Raw genomic sequence first — 13,227 nt, 5'->3', positions numbered from 1 at the left:
CTCAGATGGCGTACATTAACATGTGTTTTTTTTCCAATTCAGCGGTTGATACATAGCGTTTACTAAGCAGTGCCCATACACTGTTATGGGGACTGCTCAGTAAAACGAAGAGATATGCAAAGCAGCAGATATCTCAGAGCTGTCTGAAGGACTGGATTCCTGTGGCGAGTGCACTCCTTTGTTTTAGCCTGCTCAAAAAAAAATGTAAGCTGAGTTTGTTATGCCAGGGCAACGGCCGGACGCCGAAATCAGCACTATCGCGCCCCCGCCACTCAGTACAGCCGGGCACGTGCGTTACAGCCTTCTGGCTAAACAGGGTGTGATGCAAATTAGTCTGGTCTGTGTGTGCCTTCAGGGCCATGCCCTGATTGGTTGACTGCAGTATATAAGGCAGGGAGGGCTTAGCCTCCCTGCCGATTATAGCGTCCTGTTCACAGCATTGCTGCCTGCTCCTGTGCTACTGCTTGGTGTTGAACCGTAGATTGATTGCCTGTGTATGACCTTTGCCTGTCCCTGGAATCAAAACCTTGCCTGTGACTCTGACCTATTGCCTGTACCCAGATTCTGAACCTTTGCCTGTGACCCTGATCTATTGTCTGTAACCGGACTCTGAACCGTTGCCTGTGACCCTGACCTATTGCCTGTACCCGGATCCTGAACCTCTGTCGGTGACCCTGCGGGTAGCTAACATCTCCTCCGGTGCTCCGTCCAGTCCGCAGATCTCTGGCCTGCCTCCACTCCGTGTGCTACCTCCTGTACCTATATGCGGCCGTGTGAGGATAAACTTATACTACCTTGAGTTTAAGTCCTGGGATCATCTGAGTACCTGTGAGCATAACCAGTCTCTACGGGAAAGGCGGCTGCTAAAGGTGAAGACCTCTGCCACTAGTCGTATAAGTTTATGCCACACTGGTTGCCGTAACAGGTAGTGAGTTATGTACTTCATAGCCGCTATATGCCCAAAAAATTTATAACCTTGGATAAGGATAGCTGGCAAGTGTTCTTCCTGTTTCTGGCTAGTAGTCATTTAGCAGCAAGCTTCCCAGAAAACATATTGAGCTCTTGTAGGAGGTGGGGTGGGTGGATAACACAGCAAGAAAACCCAAAGGTCTTTTGCTACTGGGGCCTCAAATAAGTTCTTCAGGAGCATATGAACTTTATCCCAAAAGGGAATGGTTACAGGGCATGTCCACCAAATATTAACCATGGTGCCCCTGTTGCCACCATTTCACCAACGGTTACATGGAACAGAGAGAAACATTTTATTGAGCCCTGCTCGGGTATAGTACCAGCGATAATACACAATTTAGTAAGTTTCAGAGTCAACCAAAATGATTTGTATGTCGACTGAAAACCTCAGGGAACTGCTGTTCCAAACTAAGTGAGTGAGGGCTTTCTGGATATAGGGAGAGAAGAACTGTCACTGGGAAAGTTTGAAAGAGGTAAAGCTATTTGGTGAGGATATTCATTTCATGATACCGCCCAGGCAGGAGATGATCAGTCGGCTCCAGGAGGTTAGGTCAGCTTACATTTTAAAGAAGATTTGGGGGAAGTTTTCTTGGAAAAGGGAATTGTAGTGGGGTGTGAGAAAACCCCTTGTTACTTTATCTTCCTAGTTTGCTACTTAAAGCTAAAGTTTGCTGTGAGAGTTTAGATGTTCTGAGGGCAGGCATGACGCAGCATGGCCTCTGATTTTGAGTTATTTATTTGGTTGGGATAATGAGTCCAAGATGTCAACTGTGAAAAGTGAAATCTTCGAGTTGATGTTAGGCACATGCACTCCCTGGTGCCATTACAGATAGACACCGTGTCTGAGGGAATTCCATTAATTAGGCCCTTAGCTGAAGGTATTGTGCCAAGATGCCATTTTGAAAGTTCTCAGCTATACCAAATGACTCAAAAGTTAACTTTATGAAACTCTAGGAGATTCTGTTGAATGCTTTTTATGCACTAAGCAAGAGTATGATAAAGGGTCGATCTATAATTTACTATGTGGATAAGATTGATGGCTTTCTTGGTATTGTCTTTCACAATCTAATTCTTCCTTGAGAAAGTCCCTATGGACGAAACGCGTCGGATAACTTGCATTTTTAAATCACTCTGCATCTCTTTTTTGTAACATCTGGGCACCCATCCGCACAGGAAGTGTCAGAGGGAATTGTGCGGTCCATCTGCGTTCCACTTCGGACGGCACTAGCTGTATTCACAGCCGAAACATCATCCGGAGTAGTTTGTGTCTCTCTCTTCACATCATACCTTCAATTTAGGAATCACCGCTACACTACCACCGTGGAGAGGATACTTTAAGCGGATACAGGGAAAGAGCAGGGTAACATCTAATTGACAGAACATTGCCGATCTATTTTTTTTTTTGCTACACAGTCCAAAAAGAGCTATAAACATTTCCACGTGCATTCACTTATTAAGTGTCATATTGTATGTTTTCAGTTCACCGTGCGCTGATTATTATTTTGAGAATTGTATACAGCATATATATATTTTTTCAATAGCAGGAGTTCTTGCATTAAGAGAAGCGCCGATACTTCCACTTTGTCACCATTACAGATAGACACCGTGTCTGGGGGAATTCCATTAATTAGGCCCTTAGCTGAAGGTATAGTGCCAAGATGCCATTTTGAAAGTTCTCAGCTATACCAAATGACTCAAAAGTTAACTTTATGAAACTCTAGGAGATTCTGTTGAATGCTTTTTATGCATAAAACGAGAGTATGATAAAGGGCGATCTATAATTTACTATGTGGATAAGATTGATGGCTCTCTTGGTATTGTCTTTCACAATCTAATTCTAATGTTGGTAGCAGTAATTTGGATATGTTTAAATTATTCAATAGACTTAAGATTCTCTATATAGCAGAAACCAGACACTGGTGGGATCACGTGACCACTGGCTTGGCATATAAACAGTGTCTGATAATGATTAGAGATTAATTTCCTCTGATGAAACCGTCTACATGACAGAGAAACATGTGATTGAAGTTTTGATTCATTGGGACACTATTTATGATAACATCTTGATCATAACCCAATTGTAAAGCGCTATGGAATTTGCTGGCGCTATATAAATAAATGTTGATGATGATGATGATAACCCCAGTGTTGGACCTCTGTTGATGGATTGGAGTTATCTTAAATGATTATCTCTCTGGATATCAACTCTGATATCAAGTTGGATAAGTACTTTTGCATATATAATCTGTTGGCTTGAATCGTCTTGCTGCAGTATCCCCCGTATGCTAATGAGCTTTTTTCTGAAGTATGCATATTCCTTCGTATAACCGCAATTTGGTGACCACAGTTGACTATTTACTATTTACTATAAACTCCATTTTTTGCATGACATACACAAAAGGACTTCTGCAATAGAATTCTCTATACAAATAATTGCATCTTGGACAGCTATTTCAATATCTGTCAGATTTTATATACAATGACCTATGTTATTATTCATACATTAATTTTTTGGTATGTAATAAAATTATAGTTTGAAACAGCGTTCTCTTTTCTTGTCCTTTTGCAGATAGAATTCTTGCATGACGATTGAGATCGACATAAACACATACAAATATCTTAAAAATGAGAAATTCTCATAACCAATAAATACACAATCCCTCAGATATTAGATCAGAAGCTTTACAATTTGCCCATTCGTCCTGCCCCTTCTTCTAATCAATCTGCTGCTGAGATCTTCTCCAATTTTCTCACCACAGCTCAGCTCCCTAAACTATCTCAAAATTTCTGCTGAGTTTTGAGCAGGGAGATCTCAGTTGAGAAAGTGAAGGAAATCATAAAAGAATAAAAAAATGGTAAAGCCCTGGTCCCGTTAGGCTTATGGCTGCATACTACAAGAAATTCTGGCACTTGCTTATTTCTCAACCTCTATTAAAACAAGTTCTTGCTGAAATGCTAGAAGTAAGGATTTTTGGCATGAGATCCACAATAGTAGATCTGCAATAGTTTTGTGTATAAAAATAATTGATGTTTTTGGACAGCTATTTTAATATCTGTCAGATTTTAAATGCAGTGACTTATGTTATTATTCCTATTTTAATTTTGAGGTATGTAATAAAATTATAGGTTGGAAACAGCGCTCTCTTTTCTTGTTCTTTTGGTTAGTTATTTACAGGTCCAGAATCCTGTGTTGAGAGCTACGGTCCAGACTATTATTGCTGTTTATATTTATGATTCTTAGAAACATGTTTATTTGTTTGGTCTAAGAATTCTATCCGCCTTGTCAACCTTTTCGGAATAGGTTTGTCTTTGACATCATATAGAACTGTACATGAAGAGTACAGTCTCTGGGCCAAGAGTGGTGGAAAGCCAATTTTAGATCAGTCATCCTGTCCATTTGAACCGCAAGAGTAAAAGGGGAAAATAGAACATTCAGAACAGAACTTCTGCAGTGCCAGAGACTACCACTAGAGGGGGGTGGATTGCTATAATACAGTACTGAGGTCTGGTTACTTAGGCTGTGTGAGCTGAAGGTGGCAGCAGTGAAGTACAGAATATAGTAAAGAATAATGTAATAGGAATCAACACAGGAGCTCACTAGGGCAGAGTGAAAGACTGCTATTGCAATAAGAGAATACCCAATGGGCTGTTACAGTGCACTGCAGGGATGTTGCTGACTCAGGAAGCCCCGTGTTGCTTTCAAGGTTTAATCTCTATTCCAGGCACTAAGCACTTGATGGTGAATACAGTGGCTGCTAGGTGTTTAAGGGCTGTCAGCTTTTGTGAGTGTGTAAGGGTTCCGCCAATTTGCAGAATTATTAAGAGGGTGATTGTATCACCCTCTAGGAAGTGATATAGCAAATGTTCTTCCTGTTTGGTTGATCTAGCTGGGTTTGAGGGCAGAGATGGGTGCTGTTGCGTTGTGTGGCTCAGCTCTTGATTTCCACAGGTGTTCCGGAGCTGGCAGGTGTACAGGATATAGTCCATGCCCACGGTGATGGGAGTGCTCAGCTGCAAATAGCATGTCCTGATGTTTTTAAAACTGGTAAATTGAGATCGGAAAAGCTCTAAGTTGGATATGGGGTTAATTACCCAGAAACTGGGGGATAGGAGAAGAGACTGCTGATATCCCACGTGTCGATGATAGATAGGCCTCGACCACAAGTTGCCATGTTCATTGGTGACCTCCCCAATAAAGGCACAGTGTGTACTCCCAACTCCACCAGATAATCAATTGTGAATAAGGATTAAATGCTCAATCCGAAGGAATGGCATGAGTTCCAAGGGAATGCGCCTCCTCAGCAGAGAAGCTAGGCCACACCCAGGGGCAGGGGGGCATCTGCCCCTGTGGCCGTTCCCATAGTGGGCTAAATTGGGCTGGGTCACTGGACCACCTGCATTTTTTTTTTCCTTTAAAATGCTCCTAATAGGCTGCTGAGTCGAGTCTTGCCCCCCGGGCTAAAATTTGCCAGCCCTCCTCTGGCCACGCCTATCCCAGGGTTACATATTTTGCTACTGCAAATGTATATTTTTTACCAATTATGAAGAATTCATAATAGTTTAAAATTATACAATGCAAACATTAATGTAACCTACTGTCAACATGCAAAACAAAGTTAATGGAAATGTTTTGAAATTGTGCTTATTGTCTGGCGTAGTTACAGAGTGTCACATGTCTTGACACAATCAAGACCTTAATATATTCAAGGCTCTGTAAGTCATAACAATTGACATTTGAGTTTTTCCTTATAGGCAGCTGTTCCGTCAGATCTACATGTAAAATGTTCTTTTTGTATTATTATTTAATTATATATGTAATAAATGACATTTTTAAAGATCCCGAAGTATCCATTGTTATTTTTATTATTGTTTATTTTTACGGAGCTGCACAGCGTGGGAACAGCATACATTAGAAAGAGTGGCATGCAATGTATCAACAAGATGTCCGTTGATGTGGAATACTGGCAGAGGGGACCTTGGTCTATAGATTTATTTAATAAAAAATAGCCAAAACCACAATGAGTAATACATGCAGGATATGATCAATACTCTTGTTGCAAAATACAATAGAACGCTTTCCCCAGCACAGATGGCTTCTTATATTTAGGCTTTATTTTGTTACCTAGGAAATTTTAATATTTGTCCATATTAGTTCAATGACATTTAACCTGGGAGATTCTGATTTTGTTGGCAGTTTCTAGATACCATGTTGTTCCAAGGTGTTGTTCCTAGGTGTCAACTGCTGAATAATTAGGATCACTGTGATATATATCACTGGCGCTCTGTCCACGAAAAGCCTGGTTCTCACAGAGATGTTAGACCCCATACGTTAACTTTTAGGGGATGTTTTGGACTTGGTTTTGCTGAAAAATATTTATTGAAATGGCACAGAACAAGTATTATATAGGAAAGGGCACAGTAGTACCATCAGTGGATGAGCTAGCGCCATTGCTAAGAGTGCAGTGGCCGAAAATGAGCCCACAGCCTCCGCACTACATGCAACGACGGTAGTTCCATTAATACATGTGTAGGACTACTGTACACCTGAACTGAACATACTATATTTCACAGAGCCAATTGCTACAGAAGCTCCTTTGAGCTGAGGCTAATTTCCACAGTCCCTTCCCCTTTAAGCCACTCCATAGAGGATGCATGAAATGTGAATCATCCTGGCCATTATTAACAAGGAGAATGTTGCCATAGTAACACAGCAAACAAAAACACAAAAGAGCCAAAAATTAAATGTTGCTTTAGGTGAATTCAAGAGTCAACCACAACAAACGCCTGTAGTTTTTGAATAACCAAAGTATGAAGTATTCAGAGCCCTAAATGACGCACTGTGTCATCTGCACCACACTGACAAAAAAAGACATGTCACTAAAAGGCATGGGAGACACACAATTACACATATGGCAACATGCATCACAGCTGGGAGCAACATTGTAAACACATGATAAACATCAACCTATAACATTTATACACAATGGGCCTGAGTCATTATAAGGAGAGCCAGGCAGAAAAAAGAGTAAGTTTGATATTGGACAAACCATGTTACAATGCAAGGGGTGCAAATTAATTTATTATTTTGCATGTAAGGAAAATACTGGCTGCTTTTTCATGTAGCACACAAATACTTGATAGCTTTATTTGTACACTGAAATTTAAAGTTGACCTAGGACATGCCTTACCCTAACTATAAATCTGCCCCCACATTTCCAATTTACCTCCACCACCAATGCAACATGGTTTTGCCAAGGTGCAAAGTTACTTCTTATTTTGCTTTGCTCTCCTTAATGACTCAGGCCCAATATTTTCAAAACATCTGTATATTAAAACTCCAATATTAGATTATAAAGAATAAGGGGGAATTCGGCTAAACGTGAACTTCTGTCAAAGCCTTGCATGTCAAGCGCTTGGATTCCGCAAAGTAAAACACCTTTATAAGGTGTGAGCAAAAACTGCCACTTATTTTATTGTGACATAATTAGCAAACACATTTTGTTGTGAATGTAAAACAGTGATGTCTTTCATCATAATATCATAAGAAAACCCTGATGGCATAGACGAATGCAAGCCTAGAGAAAATAAATCATTTTTTTTATGGGTCTGATGGATTAGAACATGTAATTTCATGTCATGGGGAAAAGCACACACTTTCATCTCCATTGTACTGTACACTGTAGCAACATTGGCCACCAACATGCCAGCAAATGTACTCAATAGGACTGAGTACTACCCTAGTTTGTGTAACGTGAAATAGCCTTGCTCATGCCCAGAAAGTGGACATACACATATGCACCCATACAGTTTTGGGCTATCCTGCCACTTACACCAGTCTGTGCCTGGAAAGAAAGGGTATGGGAATTTTAACGTAGGCCAAGAACAGTGAGGTTGTTTTCATGCAGTTACGAATGGATGCAGACTAGGAATACACGCCAAAGAAAGCCACATAATTTGTGGATGGTCAGGGGCGGGTGCAAATAGCGGATGATGATGATGAGGTTCCCCAGCACTAGTGAACCACTTGTGATTGGCTGTTTATAATTGCTGATGTTGATCTGTGCTTTCTTCGTAGTTCAGGCATATTATGCTATTGTGTGCGTATGGAAGAAATTATTTTTGTACATGAGATGGGAAGTTGTTTCTTAAAGGCTAAAAAGTTTTACTAACAGATCAATCATATATTTTTTTTATACCCTATTTACCATAAGCATAGGATTAATCCAACCAGCCTATTTTAAATATTACTTGTCGATGTTATACTTTTTCATAAACATCGACAAGAATGTCAGACTAAGGGGTATCCATTGTTGAAAGATACATTTTTTTGCCACTGCCGAAAGTATAAGGAGGAGCTCTCTGTTTCCTTTTGTTAGTTTTGTCTGTAAAGGGTATACCCAGAATAGCCCATTTTGGTAAAAGAGTATAAAGGAGTACAAAGTTTAGTAAATCTGTTGTGGTCTAAGATTTGACCTGAGGTTGCATGGACAATTTTAACATTTGATTTGCAAGGTACCACAGTGCTCCTCAGAGCGGGACAGTGGGGAGAACAGAGCATACATACAATATGGATATACAAGTTACTAAAAATAAATGTAGATGTGAAAACAAAGGGTAGAGGGTCCTGCTTATGAGATCAAGTAGCATGGCAGTGTGATTAGTACCAGTGCTTATAGAGTGGACTGATTACTACTAATGCAGGGGGACACTCAGCATAGGGTGCCCCCACAAAAGCCACATGCTATGCCAGGCTTGGCACAATATAACAGCCTGGGGTCCCCCTGACATAATGTAACACCAGAGGTAACTGCTTCTTCCTGGGAGGTGGATGCCGGTAACACACCTAGTAGGTGTCCCCATGCAATGATGTCATTGGTGGGGTTGTGGCCAGTGGTGCGATACGAAAGCGTCAGTGCCGGATATTGAGGGATCAGGTGAAAGCCAGAGCCTATAAATACTCTGGATTTCTACTGTGAGGGGTCAACAACCATGTTTTTGCCTAGACTCGGGAAGGAGGAGGGTGGAGAGTCCCCACAAATAACGGAGGAAGAAAGAGAGGAGCCTTTGGATTGGATTGCCTGTAAGAGTTTGCCTGGAGAAGTTAGGCATGAACAGATGGCAGACAGAGACCCTTGGAACATTTGTATGCAGAAAGGCAGAGAGTCCCTGGATACAGTAAATATGAGTGTCAGCACACTGGGAGAGGGTTCATGGCCATATGCCATGTGAGACTGTGATTTACTATGCCTCTAAGGGGAGGGAGATCTTCATGTACAGCAGTACTGTTGGACCCTGCAGTCAGGGAAGTGAGGTGATACATTGAGAGACTGCAGGTCTGTAGTGGAAGAAACCCTGATAACTGGGATGTGTAATACTCAAACATAATCTGGAAGTTCTCCCTACTGAGTTATTATCAGCTTCAGTAGAGGGATGGAGGAAGGTCAATGGAGAGTGGGGAATCAGTCTATATGGCCTCATAAGTAAAGCCCCCTTGGAAAGTACCCCCATATCGTGAGGGGGGTTGCTGCAAGAAGGGAGTGTGGCTAAAGTTGTAGAGGAGGGTCCCTGATGTAAGGGATGGAGTGCATATGAACAGTGCATGGACCTCTGGTCCATGCCTACTGTTTGTGTACATGATAACATTTTAGTTGTTTTCTAATTGAGATGGCCTGACGCCCAATATTTATGTACGTTGGCACTGCAGCGCCACTAGTGGCCACTCCACTGTAACTGTGTTTAAATCCCTGAGTATTTATGGGACCCCTGGTTGCGGATGCCACACCCATGCCACAGCCGGAGCAGAAGAAGAGGGTAACAGCAAGTGGGGTACCACACAACAACAGGATACCCCAAGTAATTTCCACACAACACTAGTACCAGAGGAGTTTCACATATAGACCCCGTGTGGGCTATGAATGATCTTCATTGATACAATGAAGTTCATTGATACATTGTTACAATGTATTTAATTGATAGTGTAAAGTTCATTCATAGATCATGAAGGGTCTATATCGTAAAGTATCTTGTTTTAGTTTTTGCAAATGCATTGGTGAAGCCTAAAGTGAGCTCCAAATTTCCAATGCTGCTAAATGTTTTGAGCTGTAAATAAAAGTATATGAAGGGACTGCTGGCAAAGTTGTGACACACTGACCTTGCCCAAACTAAGCTGTCTGCAGGTTGATAACGATCAATTAATGGATGATTTGCATTTTTCTGTGCTGCCTAAATCTGCTACATATCTCTGTGATGTCCGTTCAGCTTCTAATACAACTAGCAGGACCAGCACTACCATTAGGCAAACCTAGGCAGTCACCTAGGGGGCGATGGTTTAGGAGACACCTAAAACAATGAATGAGTGATATAAAGCTACAGCTTTCCTGTTTTTAATGTCATGGCGCCCCCACACTGAGTGCCAGCAGCTGACAAAGCAGCCGACTGTTCCTTCATGCGAGTGATGGGCTGAAAGTGTGGTGATGGGCACATCTCTTTGCCACTCCCAGTCTGGTAAGGTAGGAAGCGGTGGGGAGGGACACATAGGGTGCCAACGGAGCTTCCACTGGCCCCCACTAGATTTCTTGCTACTAAAATTTGAAGGAAAATTAAGCCTTAGCCATGGCCTCCTTATCTAACGCAGCATGGACATAACTCAGGATATTTCTGTTGTGTGTCTTAGCATGTGGAAAACTTTTTTTTACACATAATGGAACTTTATTCTAATGAGATTTGGATTCATTAGATGATTAAGTGATTTTCAGGGGAAGCTTTATTATCGGTAAGGCTACAAGAGAAAAGTGCTTTTACTTTCTAATATGTATGACTTGGCTAAGCAATTTACATCTTAAGGGGCATATTCAATTCTTTCAATTCCCCGCGGCGTTAAAACTATTACCGTTATTACGGTAATAGAAAGCTGGATTTCAGCTCGCAGCTCCCTGATCCGCAAGCTGAAATCCAGCGAGAAAACTACCGTAATAACGGTATTTATGCTATTACGGTAATAGTGCGCGCGCCGCGAGATATTTGGCTATAACGTTAAGAATTGAATATGCCCCTTAGAATCCTTCCCTATTATTGATGTGGCTGCTAACTATGTCTCCTCTTTTATCTACCAAAGCTTCTTCTGTTTCTGGAGCTAATGTTTGTGTTTTTTTTAATTTTAACTATTTTGTACCGGTCCTCCGACTTACACTGGCATTGCCCTTTGCATGTCTCATTTGTGACTGTTGACATTACAACTGATGGCAGTCACAATGTCACAATTTTAAACATGTCAACAGAATGAATATGTCGACATTTACAATGTCACCATTTTTGTGTCAACAATTTAATTGTCGACATGGTCACCCTCGCCATATCGTACCCAACCCACCCCTCGCAGGAACCAGGTTTTCTCCCCACCGCTTTCTCATTCAATATATATATGTATATATATATATATATATATATATATATATATATATATATATATTGTAACAAAGGGAGGCATTTATCTGACAAGATGCAGAGAAAGTATACAAACAGAATAAAACATTGGCACAGTTATGCACCTAGGTTGAGGTTAAACCAGGTAAAAACTTATGTGTAGTTTAAAGTTTTGTTAACTTACATAATTTCCTCTCAGCAAACAGACAGGGTGTGTCTGTTAGTGCAAACAGAGCCAGTGATGGGCGTTTCCTTTTAAAGAGAAGGTGGGTGTGTCACCTGCCCATCAAGCTAAGGCTGGGGGAGGAGTATCATGTATAAAAGCTTGACTGTGTTACTTGTTCAGAGAGACCAACGCTGGGGAAGCTGGCTGGTCTGGAGAAAGACTGTCTATGTCTAGCTAGCGTTTAGGGTCTCCATATTTGCTTTTAAATCTGTACGATACCAAAACATTTACCATCCTGACAATAAAACTACATAAAAAGGAAGAAGTTGTTCGCGTGTGCTTCAGCAGTAGCGGGCTCTTGCCACAAGTGGTGTCAGGAGTGGGATACTCCGGGAAGCAAGTTTCCGCTACCCAACCCGCGCAGATGTCAACATGGAGGAAGTACTGAGAACCCTCGTGAATGTGGCCGCTGCGCAGCAAGAGCAGCAAGCTCAGATGCTACGAGTCGCCGAGGCACAGGTGGAAAACACAAGGTTCTTAAGAGAAGAGTTAAGCCAGGTGAGGCATGACAGAAATGAACCACCTGGTCCTGTTCTCCAGAAAATGTCACCAGCTGATGACATAGAAGCATATCTGGTGTCCTTTGAGAGACTTGCAAAATGGACAAAATGGCCTCCTAAAGATTGGGCTGAGAGGCTGGCGCCATATCTGACTGGTGAAGCTCAGCGAGCTTATATGGATCTAGATGAGGACCGGGCCTCTGATTATTTGTGCCTAAAGTCTGAGATATTGGCTCGCATTGGAGTTTCTGGGCCAGGCCGAGCCCAGCGCTATCACCAATGGCGCTATGATAAAGAAAAACCGGTCAGAGCGCAAGTGGCTGAGCTTTCTAAAATTTTAAAGAAATGGCTGCAGCCTGAGGAGAATTCGCCTTCTCGGATTATTGAAGTTCTGGCGATAGATCACTGCATCCGGGGGCTGAACCGCGATTTGCAAAGGTGGGTGCTGCAATCAGACCCACAAACTTATGAAGAGCTTGCCACAGTGGTAGAAAGGTTTTGTGCCCTACAGCAAATGACTAAAGAACCTGCATTCGTGCCAAAGCCGCTGCCACGTCAAAAGCCAGGTTTGACAATCCTTGCTACAGGACCCAATGGCAAAACTGCTACGGACAGAGAGCCAGGTGCAAAGCTGTCTAATCTGAAGTGTTTCGAATGTGGTGAGCCAGGCCACTTTAAGGCAGAGTGTCCTAAACTACAGGAACCCATGGACTGTTCCGTAGCACATATTGGGCCTGCTTTTCCAAGCTGTTTTACCATTAGTCCCACATCAGGAAGTCCTTGTTTGTTCCGGGTGACTGTGCTAATCAACCAAAACCTGGTTCTGGCCTTGGTTGACTCGGGGAGTGAACCTTCATTGGTTTCCAGCTTTGCCTTACCCGAAACCATAACTTCTCGGTTGCCCAAGGTGAAGGTTCTTTGCGTACATGGCACGACAGAGGAGTATGAAAGAACAATACTACCAGTCACACTCAAAGACAAAACTGTTATGGTGGTAGCTGCCATAGCACCTAAACTCCCATATCCACTCATTTTGGGGCGAGACGTCCCACTGTTTAATGATGTCCTCGGTGAGCGGATCCGGCCGGACATGCCGGCAACTGATGCAAA

This window comes from Mixophyes fleayi, chromosome 1 (genome assembly GCF_038048845.1).
Source record: "Mixophyes fleayi isolate aMixFle1 chromosome 1, aMixFle1.hap1, whole genome shotgun sequence".
Classification (NCBI taxonomy): Eukaryota; Metazoa; Chordata; class Amphibia; order Anura; family Limnodynastidae; genus Mixophyes; species Mixophyes fleayi.
Note: the sequence above shows the minus strand (reverse complement) of the source record.